The 14,751-nt window shown below is 41.7% G+C and overlaps 1 protein-coding gene across 2 annotated transcripts in view; it reads left to right on the top strand.

Moving 5' to 3' along the window:
• Positions 1-2,915: 2,915 nt before the first annotated feature.
• The window catches only part of fhl3a (four and a half LIM domains 3a), a 114,497-nt gene continuing 102,661 nt past the window's right edge, over positions 2,916-14,751 (top strand). Inside the window, exons 1-2 of one of the 2 annotated variants that reach the window (XM_043717823.2) lie at positions 2,916-3,176; positions 4,814-4,968. The gene's annotated coding sequence lies outside the window, so the exon portion shown is untranslated. The remainder of the gene's footprint in view (positions 3,177-4,813; positions 4,969-14,751) is intronic. The other variant, XM_087976873.1, reaches the window with a different exon arrangement.

The following is a 14,751-nucleotide window of genomic DNA, read 5'->3' on the forward strand; positions in this document are numbered from 1 at the left end:
TACATCCAGACAGAATGCTCTTGATGGTGCACCTATAAAAATTGGCAAGGGCATTCACCATCATGCCAAATTTTCTCAGTTGCCTGAGGAAGAAGAGATGTTGTTGGGCTTTTATAACCAGTGCGTCCATGTGAAGAGTCCAGGAAAGTTTGTTTTGATGACCACTCCAAGGAGCTTGACACTCTTCACTCATTCCACCACTGTGCTGTTAATGTGGGCGGGGCATGCGTTACATCCCACCGAAAGTCAATAATGAGTTCCTTGGTCTTGCTGGCATTGAGAGCTAGGTAGTTCTCAGTGCACCATTTTTCCAGGTTTTCCACCTCTCATCGCCATCTGAGATTCAACCGACTACAGTGGTGTCATCAGCGAACTTGTAAATGGCAATATTCTGGTATTTGGTGATGCAATCATGGGTATACAGTGAGTACAGTAGGGGGCTGAGTACCCACCCCTGGCAGGTTCCAGTATTGAGTGTTAGTGAGGATGAAATATTGTCCCCACGTTTCACTGATTGTTGGATTCTCTGTCACCAGATAGGCTGATGCCTGTCCTCCAAAAATTCACAACCAATTAATATAAGGTGCACAATTTGAGTAAAAGAGACATAAAAGCGTTCTGTTTGTCAAAAAGAGTAAAATGGTCATCTAACATCCTTGGGAGAGAAAAAAAGAAAGAAAACAATTAAATAAAAAGGAGTTAAGGGACTCTTCTCAGTCTAGGAGCTGGCTTTGAGCTAGTTGGGCCAGTGTCATGTACTATGCACATGTAAATAATGAAGGGCTTATGCCCGAAATGTCGATTCTGCTGTTCCTTGGATGCTGCCTGACCTGCTGCGCTTTTCCAGCAACACAGGAGGGTCTTGACTCATGGAGCCAATCATTAGGAGTGGGATGAGATCTACATGTGCTAAGAAGGAAACATAGTACATATGAATAGTTGGGATACAATGAGGATGGATGGTGAGATGGATTCAGGAGCAGGTTTGGAGATCCAATGCACGCAAGTACTCGGGGTCACAGAACGCTGAAAAAAAGTATTAATGGAGCTGTGGTCAGATTGAGTGTGGGCAGTGAGATGAAAGTTCTTTAATAGGTAAAAAGACTCTATGTGCATCAAGGAAAGGCCTGAGGGCTTAGAGTGTAAGCCATCAAACTCGGAAGAGTGCAAATTAGAAAAACTAGTGAATGTCAAGATCTCAGAGTGGAATGAGTACACTTAGGAAACACAATGGGTGGCAGTGCCTGGACAAACCAAGAAATGTTTCGGAAAGTGGGTCAGAGAAGTACTTACTGGGGTGGAATACAGTCAGGATAGGCAGATAGTAAATGAGAGCTCGGAGTAGGCAAGTTGACAATTCACATGATTGTGCAACTTTTGGATGTATTTTTCAGTTTCAGGAAGCAGCTTAGAAATATTAAGTATTTAAGATTGCTTTGATTTGTAGCAACATGTGATGCCTGATGTGGGATTCATGGCTTGTGACAGAATTTCGAGCATATTGACCTATGAATTCAACTATATGATATCCATTTTCCAAGCTGTAACTAGCTTACTCAATCCCTAATTTGGCAGCTGGAAATGTGTGCACATTTCTGTTCCAGGCAGATTGGTGAAGGAAATGTGCCCATGGCTTATGCTTGAAGCAGACAATTGATTTCAAAGCAAGGTGGGTGGGTGATAATATCTGTTGGAAGTTTCCAGTACAGGATGCTTTGCCTCGTTCTGCCTATATGCAATACAATCAGCTCCAGGGACTGCGCAGAACCAAATTTATTTCTTCAAATTTATTTGCTCAAACATAGAGTCTACTTTTCCTTCTCCCCTAACCACTTCCCACCCGTCCCCTATTGAACAAAGACTTACACCTTTTCAGCTCTGCCTCTGAATGCCACCACTCTGAACACTGACCTCCAATACTAACCTCCTTGCCTCTAATCTTTGGCACTCTCCACCAATATGAAATCTAATCTCTTAGCAACTACTCGCTTCCCTCAAAACACATGTACTGGTCACAGAACCTGGCATTTCTTTCCCTCACTAATTCTGCCATCTTTTGCCTGAGGGTCACTGCAATTTTGGAGCACTGGCTTGATTTCATCTTCACTGGCTCCCTTAGACTGACGCCCAGGTTTTAAGTTGACACCATTCAGGCATGGGCCAATGCACCAAATATTGAATTCGCTGAATTTCTGTACCGCTATTTTAAATTAATGCAGTGGGGCTTGTTTTGGTTTGGAGTCCTTTTTTTTTGTCAGTTTCATCTCTGCATTTACGTTGCTTCATGAAAAGTATTTCAAATGTTAGTCAGCATCTGAAGAAATCGGATATGCTCGTGACAGATCAGGCAGGGGGTCCACACTGGATCTTGGTGGCGTGCACCCAGATGTTAGCATTGTTCAATCTTCCTGACCAACTTGGACATTTCTAACCATTCTCTATTTTAATCTCAGATTTCGCTCATCTTACTGTCTGAGTTTTGAAGCACGTTTACCTTTGGGAGTTAAGATAGTGTAAGTTAATGGTACCATTAGGGCTTAATTCATATTGAAATGGGCTATATGTGCCCTAAAATTCAGAGCTTCTGCATTTTGTGTTGAACAGGAATAAAGCAGCAGGGTTTCAGGGGATAAGACACATATTTTAATTCCCAGGAAGGTTGGCACGGGACCTTTCCAGCTGTGATTCTCTTCAGGAGGAAGTAGCATTCACTTTTTTTCGTTTATCTTGAACCAGCCTGCAGCGGTTGCTTCTTTGATCTGATCACATTGTTAAAGGGCGGACGGGGTAGGTGTTGATGGTGTTATCAGTGTGTCGTGATCAATAGCTCCAAGATTCCATTCGGTCACACCTCCCGGCGTTAGTCGGTAGAAGGAGCCCCCCTAGTCAGACTTGGTTAGTTGCTTGCTAATTACCTTTGGCTTGGATACAAGGGTATTCAGGGCGGGATCCCGTGAGTCACTTCCTGTGCTTGTTGGGCCCCTATTCTTCCCTCTGTTCTGCCAGAGCCGTCAGACTCAAGCCTGCCTCTCCTGCAGAGTGTATGTCAGAAGAACTCCAACCACTTCCCAAGCAGGGAAAAGCAAGATAAAGCTTTTCAGCACAGTGTGCCTTTGAAGTATTTATGTTAAAGCAGCGCTTTGATCAGTGACCTGAGTTCATTGAAAATACAGTTGGTAAGTGTCCATTTTTTAAAAACTCTCTTGATATCTGACAATCTACTGTTACTAGTGCCGCTGGTGCAGCCTGTGACAAGCTGTCTGGACACCATCTGGAGTTATGTGCTTCTGATCGTGTTTCTAAAGCTCTCTGAGTGTGCTTTGCCCTGCAGCTTATATCCTGGTACAGTGTGGCTCCTCTAGCTGTGCAAAGTCATTGAGGCCGTCGTTATGTGTAGATTAAAACGGGGAAGAAACTGTAGGTTTTACTGGCAGCTTCTCTTCAACTTTATGTGGAATGTACAGTTTGCAACTTCAATCAAAGGGCAGTCTGTCTCCTTGCTGTTCCTGACCACTGCAATTACCCTTTGGCGCTTCAGGGCAATTGGTAGTATTTTAAGCAAAATGCCATGAAACGTCTCAGGTTATCTGCACTACAGAACTGAACTGCTGCAGTTTAAGAGAAAAGCTGCAGTTTAACTCTTGATCAATGCACATGCTTGCACTGAGTGACCCATAGGGTGACAGTTAAAGGGAAAATGTGGACTGTGGGACTCTTGAGACAATTTCTAAAGGGAGGGGGGGGGGGGTCACGTTGGAAATTGCAGTCTTTCTTTGAAGCTCTCACATTGAAAGTGAAGCAACAAACATCGACTTTCAACAGCCTGACGATTCCTGAAATGCTTCCCTCCCTTACTCCCGTTATCTCACCACCCGTATTGCCTTACCAGCCCAGCATTCACGCTGGACATTGCCTAGTGTTCAGCGGTTTGGCAAGAGTTTGATAGAAAGCCATTGTCAGAAGCTGATCGCTCGAGCTCCAAAAGGAACTCTGCAATTTAGACATTTTGTAAATTTGTGGATTTTAATGAATGGTCAAGCCCTGCCCTGATGCAATCTAGAATTATCCATGCAATCTGAAACGTTTGCAACACAAAGGAGAAATTTCTCAATTTCGCTTGACATTTCAAGGTTTCAAATTGGAACGCAATTACTTCCAGTTTTAAGTGGAAACAGATCTGTTGAGTGGGTCGGGATGGCGAGAAGATGTGGGAGTTGAAGGAGTCATAATAAAAGCAAGACTGTAGTTTGAAAATAATTAACTCCTTAAAGCAGAGCTCCCTCTGAGCGTAGAACACACTTTAATCACCTTTCCACGGGAAAACTAGAGAGTACAAGCGAACTGTAACTACTTACAGAAGAGTGTGGAAAAATGGGGCAAATCTGGTAGAGCCTGGTTTAAATACAATTTCCACTAGCGCCAAGTTAACACATGTACTTATAATGAATGGGTGAAAAGATGCATTGAAAGATTGGCTTTTGATAGCATTCAATCGATATTCCACCAGAGAAAGAGACCCAACCCCTAAGTTTGTATTAAACTGCGTGAACGCCACTGTATTACAATTCGGGAATAAAAAATCCTAATCTCTAGATAATGATATTCACTGAACTTCCAAACAGGAGTTCATTATGTAAAATAGTTGGAGACGTTCGACACAGTCGGCATTATATAGATTTCAGTATACATTTAGAGTCTTCGAAAAGGAACACTTGGTAATTATTTTTGATAATCCCAGATTCTGATTGGAAATAGATACTTCGCTGTGTCACTTTTCAAACAAAAAGTGTCAGCTTCTCCTGCTTTTCCACAGAATACAGTTCACCTTTCTGCATTTCACCCAAGTGCCAATTACTATTGGTGCACGGCTAGAGAATGGTCACCCGGTATTTGATCATGGAGTGAATGGATATTAGAACCAAACTAGGACACGACCTTTGCTGATTATTTTTTCCTTTGACTACCGAGGTGAGCTACATTACTCTGCATTGCCACTCTTCCTTCGATGAATAATTCAGTATAGATTAGCTTTAGCTTGTTTTGCCCCTGAGTGATGAGGGAAAACTCAGGTGATCTACTGTTTTGCTAACCTGAATTCCAAACCCTACACCCAATAATTTGTTGACAACGGTTACGCCCGAAGTTACAGAAAACCCAATTAACTAAATCTGACACCTGTTAAACAGCTTTACAACTCAAGTACACGATGTGTTAAATGAGAAGCCACATATTTATATAGCGCCTTTTACTATCCCAGGGCATCCCAAAGTATTTTACAGACAGAAATACATAACAACTACACTTCAAATGTATTTACAAAACAGCCAATTTTCACTTGAAAGCACCACATTAACAGCAATATAATAAGACTCGATGATGTTTCTCTTGGGACGTGCCAAGGTTTGTGCCATAGAATCTTTTATGCCCACCTTAGAAAAGAAGCAGAGCCTTATTGTAACCCATGTTCTGTGAGATGACAGTGTGGCCTTCCTTAGTGTTATTCTCAACTGGTAACCAGGATTTCATACCCGAATCATTGGAGTAGCCCTTCACAAACTCTCCAAAGTGTCACTGCGCAGGAGGGCAGCCATTAAGCCCGTCATGGCTGTTCTGGCTATTCAAATGAGCATTATTGCCTCCTGCCAATTTTCTGCTTTTTTTACCCCCATACCCTTGCACATTATTTCTATCCAAATAATCATCCAAATACCCTTTAGATCTGCAACTTCTGTTTCTGTTTCAAATCATCCAATACTCTTTTGATTACTTCAATTGAACCTGTCTCCACTACTCTTCCAGAGGGTATATTCGATGCTAACTACTCACTGTGGGGAAAAGTGTTTTTTCTCATATGACAAAGTTACATAGCTAAAGATCACACAACACCAGGTTATAGTCCAACATGCTTATTTGGAAGCACTAGCTTTCAAAGCGCTGCTCCTTCATCAGGTGGTAAGAAGCAGCGCTCTGAAAGCTAGTGCTTCCGAATAAACCTGTTGGACTATAACCTGGTGTTGTGATTTTTAACATTATACATCCCAGTCCAACACTGGCACCCCCAAATCACTCTTTTTGCAATTCATTTTAAACCTGAGACCCGTGTTCTTCTTCCTTTTACAAGTAGAAACAGTTTCTTCCTATGTACTGTATCCAGTCCACTCATGATTTTGAAAACTTCAATTAGTGGCTGCTGCCTCACAGCGCCAGAGACCCAGGTTCAATTCCTGCCTCAGGTGACTGACTATGGAGTTTGCACATTCTCCCCGTGTCTGCGTGGGTTTCCTCCGGGTGCTCCGGTTTCCTCCCACAGTCCAAAAATGTGCAGGTCAGGTGAATTGGCCTTGCTAAATTGCCTGCTAGTGTTAGGTGCAGGGGTAAACGTAGGGGAATGGGTCTGGGTGGGTGCGCTTTGGCAGGTCGGTGTGGACTTGATGGGCCGAAGGGCCTGTTTCCACACTGTAAGTAATCTAAATCTAAATCTAGATCTCTTATCTATCTTCTCCCAAGGAGATCAGTCCCAACCGCTTCAACCTATACTCATAGTGAAAGTTTGTCAATCCTGAAACCATTCTTGTAAATCAGTTCTGCACTCTCCATTGCATTCACATCCTTTGTACAGTGTGATGCCCAGAACTATACCCAATACTGCAGCTGAGGTCGAACAAATGTCTTGTACAAGTTCAACATCACCTCCTTGCTTTTGTACTCTATATGCCACAACATTGTAATTCACAGATGAGAGTGTTTCCAATTGCACTACATTTCACATACACATAAGCGAATTATTCTTTGAAATTAAAACACTTTTTACCTTTTTACCAGTGCTATAAAATGCAAAATGCACAAAGTGGTTCCTGCCATTTTTCCTGGCCCTTTTTAATTATCTGGAAAAAAAAGCAAAGCCTGGCTCATGAAGGGTCAGTATTACAATGCAGAATAGAAGCTGCTCAGGGCCAAATTGGGGTGAACCCAAGGTAACAACAGCAAGGGGCCTACTGTAAGCTTTATAACAAGTTTGTGAACAGCAAGTTGTTGAACACCCTTGAATTGGCCCTGTGCAGTTTCTGTGCTGGAAGCCAATAACCTCTTAACTTCAAAATATTTAAGCTGATCTGGATAATCCTTTTTGTTTCAAGCTGCCTTGATGAAAGAATAAAAATTCTCAAGACAACACAACTCTTTCCAAAAAATATAAAATACTTGTCAATTTCAGAATATGTACTCTGTAATCTATTATGATTTTAATGGAGCTTAATTATTTAAAGGGTTTGTCAGAACATTTTGAAATGATCCTGGGCTGTTCATTTTAAGTTACTGTTTGTGCTGCCCCCTTAATAGGATGCTGTTCTCCTGGTGCAGTTGTGCTAGATTTGTCCATAATGACTGCCACAATAACACCCTTGCACAGTCAACAGTGTGTCACACTGAAAATATTCAACTTCACACACAATAGTTATGCAATGTTAATGGAAGCAAAGATTGTGTTGTAATCATTTGTTCTACTTTTGCATGAAACCTGGTGAGTAACAGTCCGCTTTGAAATGTTGTTTGAGAGCTAGCTATTTCAAATTCATTCAATGTTTCTTTAGTTCTTAAGAGGTTGTAGAGTGAAAATATTAATGTGTTTACTTGATTCTAGGATCTCTCACACTGTCGCTTCTGAAATGAGTTTTTTTTTAAATAAACATCAACATGGAAACAGGGTTAAGCCATTTAGCTTCCTCCAGCCTTTTCTGGTGGTCAATGAAATCATGTTGTGACTTAACTCCATATACTTGCATTTTCCAATCTTTCTTAGTTGTGTAATCTCCCTTTGTCATATAACCTTTGGGGACCAGGTGTCATTGTTTCAAACCGATGCGTCAGCACGACCACCTTCCAATTCATTCATTCCAGGATCTGGGATTTCCCACAGCACTGAAAACTGCCTGGACTGATGGGTGAAGACTATGTGGTGATTGTGATTGAACATCTAGGTTTTGAATTTCATCTTTAATATTTAGCCTGATGGTACTAACATTGGAAAATTTCAGTGCCAGTTTCTAGTATGTGAATGGGAGATGTAGCATTCCATAATCCCAAGAAGTTCAAGGGCCCCATTCACTGTCGTGAGTTGTTTACACATTCTGAGAAGGTAGAAAGTAAAATTTCATTGTTGGGAAGTGGCAGAAGGTGAACAAAGGCAATAGGTCAGTTTGAAAATGAGAGCAGGACCCTGGGAAAAGTGGACAATGAAAGCCTCGGGAGAAGCTCCAAGTTAACTCCATTCCAAGGCATAAATTCAAATTGAGTTCAGGGGCTTTCATTACAGAACAGGTGGAAGCTTATGGTGATGGTTACGTGTAAATCTTACTTTCTGCCTCTAGCCTTTAATGTACAAAGGAAAGCAGAGACTGATTTATTTTGTCAGAGGTGGAAGGTTGAGGAATGCTCCTGTTGAAACCTGACACACATACAGTAGATGTCTGTTTTGGCTGGCCTTGTGGACACTAATCCCTTCTCCCTCATTTACATTGAAATTCTAAAATGCGTTGGGGATAAAGTGTGCTGGGTAAGAACTCCAAATGCTGGCACAAATGACTGCTCCCCAGAGGTGGGCTTTGTGCCAAACTAACTTCAAAGTTTCTGCAGCATAATCTGCCACACAAGGTCATTGAATGTGGGATTTCTAAACGTTGGCACTTGTAGATGTCGGTGTGAGTTAATCGCTGCTTTTGTGACCTTGCCTGTAATGCCTTAATGCTGGATAGATGAGCTTTTTTGAATATCTCGTGAATTAAAGAATTTGAGTCAAACAGACGGAAATAACTCAGATTCAACTGTGTTAGCTCACAGATAGTATAATATTAGGGAGTTATGATTATTCTGACTACTTCTTTCTTAATGAATGGAAAAGCTGCCAAGGGTTCCCACTCCTTAGGAAGGGATATATGGTTTCCATCATGGTCATGTGGATCCACCTTCCACCTAGCCCACTTTGGAGAGATCCATTAAAAATGTGGCAATTGTTTAGTGATCCTCGTGGCAAGTTTGCGTGTATGACTGTGTGATTGAATGTGGTTGAGACGCAATGCCTGAGAGTCACACACGGGGTGGCATGGTGGCTCAGTGGTTAGCACTGCTGCCTCACAGCACCAGGGTCCCAGGTTCAATTCCAGCCTTGGGTGTCTGTGTGAAGTTTGCACGTTCTCCCCGTGTCTGCATGTGTTTCCTCTGTGTGCTTTGGCTTCCTCCCACAGACACAAAGATGTGCAGGTCAGGTGAATTGGCCATGCTAAATTGCGCATAATGTTAGATGCATTAGTCAAAGGGAAATGGGTCTGGGTGGGTTACTCTTTGGGGGTTTGGTGTGGACTTGTTGGGCCAAAGGGCTTATTTACACACTGTAGGGAATCTAATCTAATCTAACCTTGGTGTCTGGACTCACTTGTGAAGCAGACACTTGGAAAGATAAGTTATGTTCATTCTCTCTTGCTGTGTGGTATCGATTAGACAGGAAAGGAGAGAACATACAGGAGAAATCATCTACATGGGGACTTAAGTGCGATATATTAAAATAGGATTGTGCTTTGAGGGTCAAATTGTGAGGGTTGGGGACTGCATGTGGTCACTTGACGTTTCTTTGGACTGTTGTGTTCAGAAATATTCGTAACTGCACACCTTGAAATTATAGGACTATCACAGGTGACATGCTTTCAACATGTTGGTCATCACAGAGCTATCCTGATGTTGCCTTTGGGTTTTCTATAATAATCAATGTTTCCCTCACACTTTTTAAAAAATTCAACAGTAGAATATCTATTACAGATAGTGTCTGTCTTGCTTTCAAATGAACGTTCCTCGAGTTCTGATGAGGACATAAATATGTGCCCTGAGAGGCTGGTTTGAAGAAAGATACTTGGCAGGCTATCAACTGTTATTTGAGCGTTTGTTTATAATGGACACATTTTCTCTGGTAGCAGCTTGCGTAGAACAGTTAAATGTGGCTGTTAAGAAGCTCAAGTGGTAAGGCACTTGAGTCTCAACAGAAAGGTTGCACAAGGTCACTTGTTCAAACTTCCTCACTTTCAGCCAAGCAGATCGGTCAAGTGTGATTCTAGGGTGGAGACCTTCTGTGGAAGAATGACAAGGTGAAGTCAGTGGGGCAGCAGGGGGATGGTAGACCTGTGCGATGGAAGAGAGGAGGAGTGGACATGACGCTGGCAAAAATCAGACTTACTAATTCAACTTGCAAATCCTGTGAGTTGATCAGAGAATTGTTAATAGATGGTTCTCCTACATTCATAGCTTGTCATCTTGATTTAGCTGCTGGGTAGCAATATTGATGGGGACAGATTCTCAAAAATGGCTGTTATTGCCACATTCATTTTCATCACTCTTACTGCCAGATGAGGTACCTGGGTGCTGAGCGAATGTACAGCCAAAGATGCCCAAAGTAATCATACAAGGGAAAGCCCAGGTTCAAGTGCAGAGTGGTACAATGGCTACTCAGTTATTTGTGGTCTAGGTTTGGATATACCTCCCCATATTATAGCTGTTCTCGGCTATCCACTTTCATGGCATGAGGGAGGGAGGAGAACACTGTCATGGGTTGATCAGTGTCAGGGTTGTGGGAGAGGTGATTGTTATCAGGGTGGGGTGGGTGCTGACACTGAACATTGGACAGTAGTGGAATCATATATAAATTGTGTGCGCACACAGCCTTGTGGCATTTGAACTTCATAGAAAACAATCCACAGTCATGAAAATGGGGCTGTGGTTTGACTTCCTCTGACTATCCTGCACCACAAGAGCACTGCATTTCTGAAGGAGTCGGCTTTGGAATTGCTGGCGAGAAAAGTGGAGTTCATTCTTAAGGCAAAATAGTAGGATAGATTGGCACAAACTCTATTTTAAGAACGACTCGTATCGGACTCAAAACATTAACTCTTTTTTTCTCCAGAGATGGTTAGCAGGTCTGGCAGGATCTCCAGTACTCTCTGGGTTTGTTTCAAATATCAAGCATCTGCAGCATTTTGCTTCCATCAGGTTAGATTGGCAATCTGATTGCAATTGCCAACCCCCCCTGGAATATCCGAGTCGATATATTTTGTTGTTGCAAATGAAAATTTCTTGATGGGCGAGAACAATTTAAGAGCCCCAGGTAGATAGGATAGTGAAGAAGGCGTTTGGTATGCTTTCCTTTATTGGTCAGAGTATAGAGTACAGGAGTTGGGAGGTCATGTTGCGGCTGTACAGGACATTGGTTAGGCCACTGTTGGAATATTGCATGCAATTCTGGTCTCCTTCCTATCGGAAAGATGTTGTGAAACTTGAGAGGGTTCAGAAAATATTTACAAGGATGTTGCCAGGGTTGGAGGAGTTGAGCTATAGGGAGAGGCTGAACAGGCTGGGGCTGTTTTCCCTGGAGTGTCGGAGGCTGAGGGGTGACCTTATAGAGGTTTACAAAATCATGAGGGGCATGGATAGGGTAAATATGCAAAGTATTTTCCTTGGGGTCAGGGAGTCCAGAACTAGAGGGCATAGGTTTAGTGTGAGAGAGGAAAGATATAAAAGAGACCTAAGAGGCAACTTTTTCACGCTGAGGGTGGTACGTGTGTGGAATGAGCTGCCAGAGGAAGTGGTGGAGGCTGGTACCATTGCAACATTTAAGGGGCATTTGGATGGGTATGAATAGGAAGGGTTTGGAGTGATATGGGCTGCGTGCTGGCAGGTGGGACTAGATTGGGTTGGGATATCTGGTCGGCATGGACAAGTTGGACCGAAGGGTCTGTTTCCATGCTGTACATCTCTATGACTCTAAATGTAACTTACAAATATAAAAAAAACACAAATTGAAATTATGTTGCATGACATTAATAATGAGCATAATAAACTTGGCTATGAGGAATTCCTTTCCCTACATCTTGACAAAAGAATTAATGCTTTTAGTAAGTGAGAAACTTTGTTCATTATTTTAGATGAACATAATTACTGCATGAGGGATTTTACTGAAATCTGACATTTTCTTCATCAATAAAACCACCACACATTGAGCAAAGTCGAAATGCCTGAATGCATCACTCATCCAGAACTGAGACATCCTCCTAAAAAACACCGGTGTACTCTGGGAACTTTCACAGAACTGTTGATGTTAAAATTCCTCACGAAGCATGCATTTTGCAAAATGGAACAAGTTCAAAGGTGCTACTGTAATCCGGATGTTTGCGAACTGCTCAAAGGTTTTGTTTTCTGGATGTTACAGTGATCTGTGCTTTATTTTAATTTGGTGAGAGCTTTCATTTGCAAGTATCCATTATTACTCTTTGATTCGAGTGAAATGTTAAGATTTTCAGTAAGAGTTCAACACTTCAGTGAAAAATGACAAACCAGATATCCTGCCCAAGATTATACTTTGGCAGAATGTCAAATGATAAAACCTAGTATTGAAAATGCTGTACCTGTTCCACTGAATCCACAGGATGTTTGTGAAATATGTACTGCATGAGTGATAGGTGTTGTATGTGGTTTATGTAATATGTGCTATGTGTACTGCTTTAGATGTGGGTGCGGTATGTACTGTACTGTAATGAATGGCTTGTTAGGACTTGGTAGGTAGTACATCATTTGAGTCTTTTGAATTAATCTTTCAGTTGCCCTTGTCTATATATGGAATTATGTTCAGGCCAGCGTACTCTCCTAATGGCTCAGTTACTAATGATAGGTGTATTGCTAATCTGTAAAGACGGGAAGGTCACAGAGCCGAATTCTGAGTTGTGCTGATTTAGTAAGGTGGTAGCAAGAGGGTGCTACAATTAGCTTCAGTGTCACTGAGTTAAGGAAGAGTAAATCAGTCAGGTGATTGCTCTCCCCTTATTGCTATTCACTGTGAAGTGTAAATGTTGAATGTCAAATAGGACTTTGGACTCAGCTGTGACACCATGGCGGTTGAATGTCCTGTCAAGGTTGCAGGAATATTCCTCACTTTTACTGTTATCCTTTCCCAACAATATTGTGGTAGGGGAATCCTTAACACTGGAGTCATTGCTGTGGTTTCAGAAATCTGCCACCAATACTGTGAGCTTCTGCCCCAAGAGTGTACTGTATTCTAATAAGGCAGCCTCTTTGTACCATCCTCAGAGCTTGTATTTCTGCCAACCTTGAAATGAAGAAAACATGAATATATTTAACTTTTCATCAAAGTCATTAATATAAATTGTAAGTAGTTGAGATGCCAGCATTGATCGTTATAATTTTATGGTTATTGCAAAAATAGATTATGAATATCCAATTTTCATCATTTGACTTTAATGTCTGAGAATTTCATGGACTAAAAGCTATTTTAGAAAGTATATTACTAACCTAAAATAGCTGTAGCAATTGTCTATCAAGTCCAGGCAACTAACATGGAATACTTTAATCAGCTGCCTCAGAATTATCATTTTAATCAAAGGGCACTGAAACTCAGCAAGAAGTAAAATAATTTACATCTTTCTTATCTTATTCAAACTTGCATGAAAACTTCACTTTGAACCGTGAAAGATTGCCTATAATCCAACTTGGAAAGGAACAACAGAATCTGTAAAGTGATGGTATATCAGCAGCAGCCTTTAAATAACCAAGGAGAGAGAAAACAGTATGGACTGTTAACAGGAAGGATACTGGAAGTTTGTTCTCTCTCGCTCTCTCAATTTCAGAAACCAATGTTGAAAAGCTCCTGTTCATGGAGAAATCAAGGTTATCTGTAAGTTTTGAAAAAAAAAATCAAAAGCTCTGCAGCTATTAGAACACCAGGCTGTAGGCTACTTGGATTGAGGGGTTTGTTGGCTTTCAGGTCTTTAATCTTCTCCAAAACATTGATTCTGCTGCTTTTAATTGCTCCAGTATTCAACTGCTATTTCTTAGAAAAGTTCATTGTAGGTTCACATTGAGGCATAATGGAGTGGCTGTAACATATTCATAGTGCTAGGAATTTTCTTTTATTAAACTGTCCTACTTCTTGGGTTGACACCAGCATCGGCCACTGCTTGTGAGAAAGATCATTATGAACTAAATTGTGAACTTCCACTAGACTCCATGACCAACCTTTCTTTGAAGGCAGAATCCTATTTGGAGCTTGCCAAAATGGTTTCAATTGCAAGTGCTGCAAAGGATGGACAGAGAGTCTGATTTAGGTAAAAACAATGACTGCAGATGCTGGAAACCAGATTCTGGATTAGTGGTGTTGGAAGAGCACAGCAGTTCAGGCAGCATCCAAGGAGCAGCGAAATTGACGTTTCGGGCAAAAGCCCTTCATCAGGAAAAAGCCTCCCATTGAAGGGCTTTTCCCCGAAACGTCGATTTCGCTGCTCCATGGATGCTGCCTGAACCGCTGTGCTCTTCCAGCACCACTAATCCAGAAAAGAGAGTCTGATTTGCCAATCCTGACATATACTGGGCTGCATGTGTTGTGATCCCAGCTGATGCTTTTACTCGACAAAGTAAGCTTCTAGGCTGAAACCTGGCTTGAAATAACATATTTCGCTTTGGTTTGGTTTTAACAAAGTGATCTCTGCTGAAAAATAAGTAGGACTGCAGATGCTGGAGTTCAGAGTCGAAATGTGTGGTCCTGGAAAAGCACAGCAGGCCAGGCAGCATCCAAGGAGCAGGAGAATCGATGTTTCGGGCATAAGCAATTCATCAGGAATGTATGCAATTTTACAGATTTTGTTTATTCTTGAAAGAAGCAAAGATAATAAAGTATAAACCAAAGTATCTAAATATAACATTAAT

The sequence above is a fragment of the Chiloscyllium plagiosum genome, unplaced genomic scaffold (assembly GCF_037043375.1).
Source record: "Chiloscyllium plagiosum isolate Xiang-an unplaced genomic scaffold, Cpla_swu_hap1 HiC_scaffold_30, whole genome shotgun sequence".
NCBI lineage: Eukaryota > Metazoa > Chordata > Chondrichthyes > Orectolobiformes > Hemiscylliidae > Chiloscyllium > Chiloscyllium plagiosum.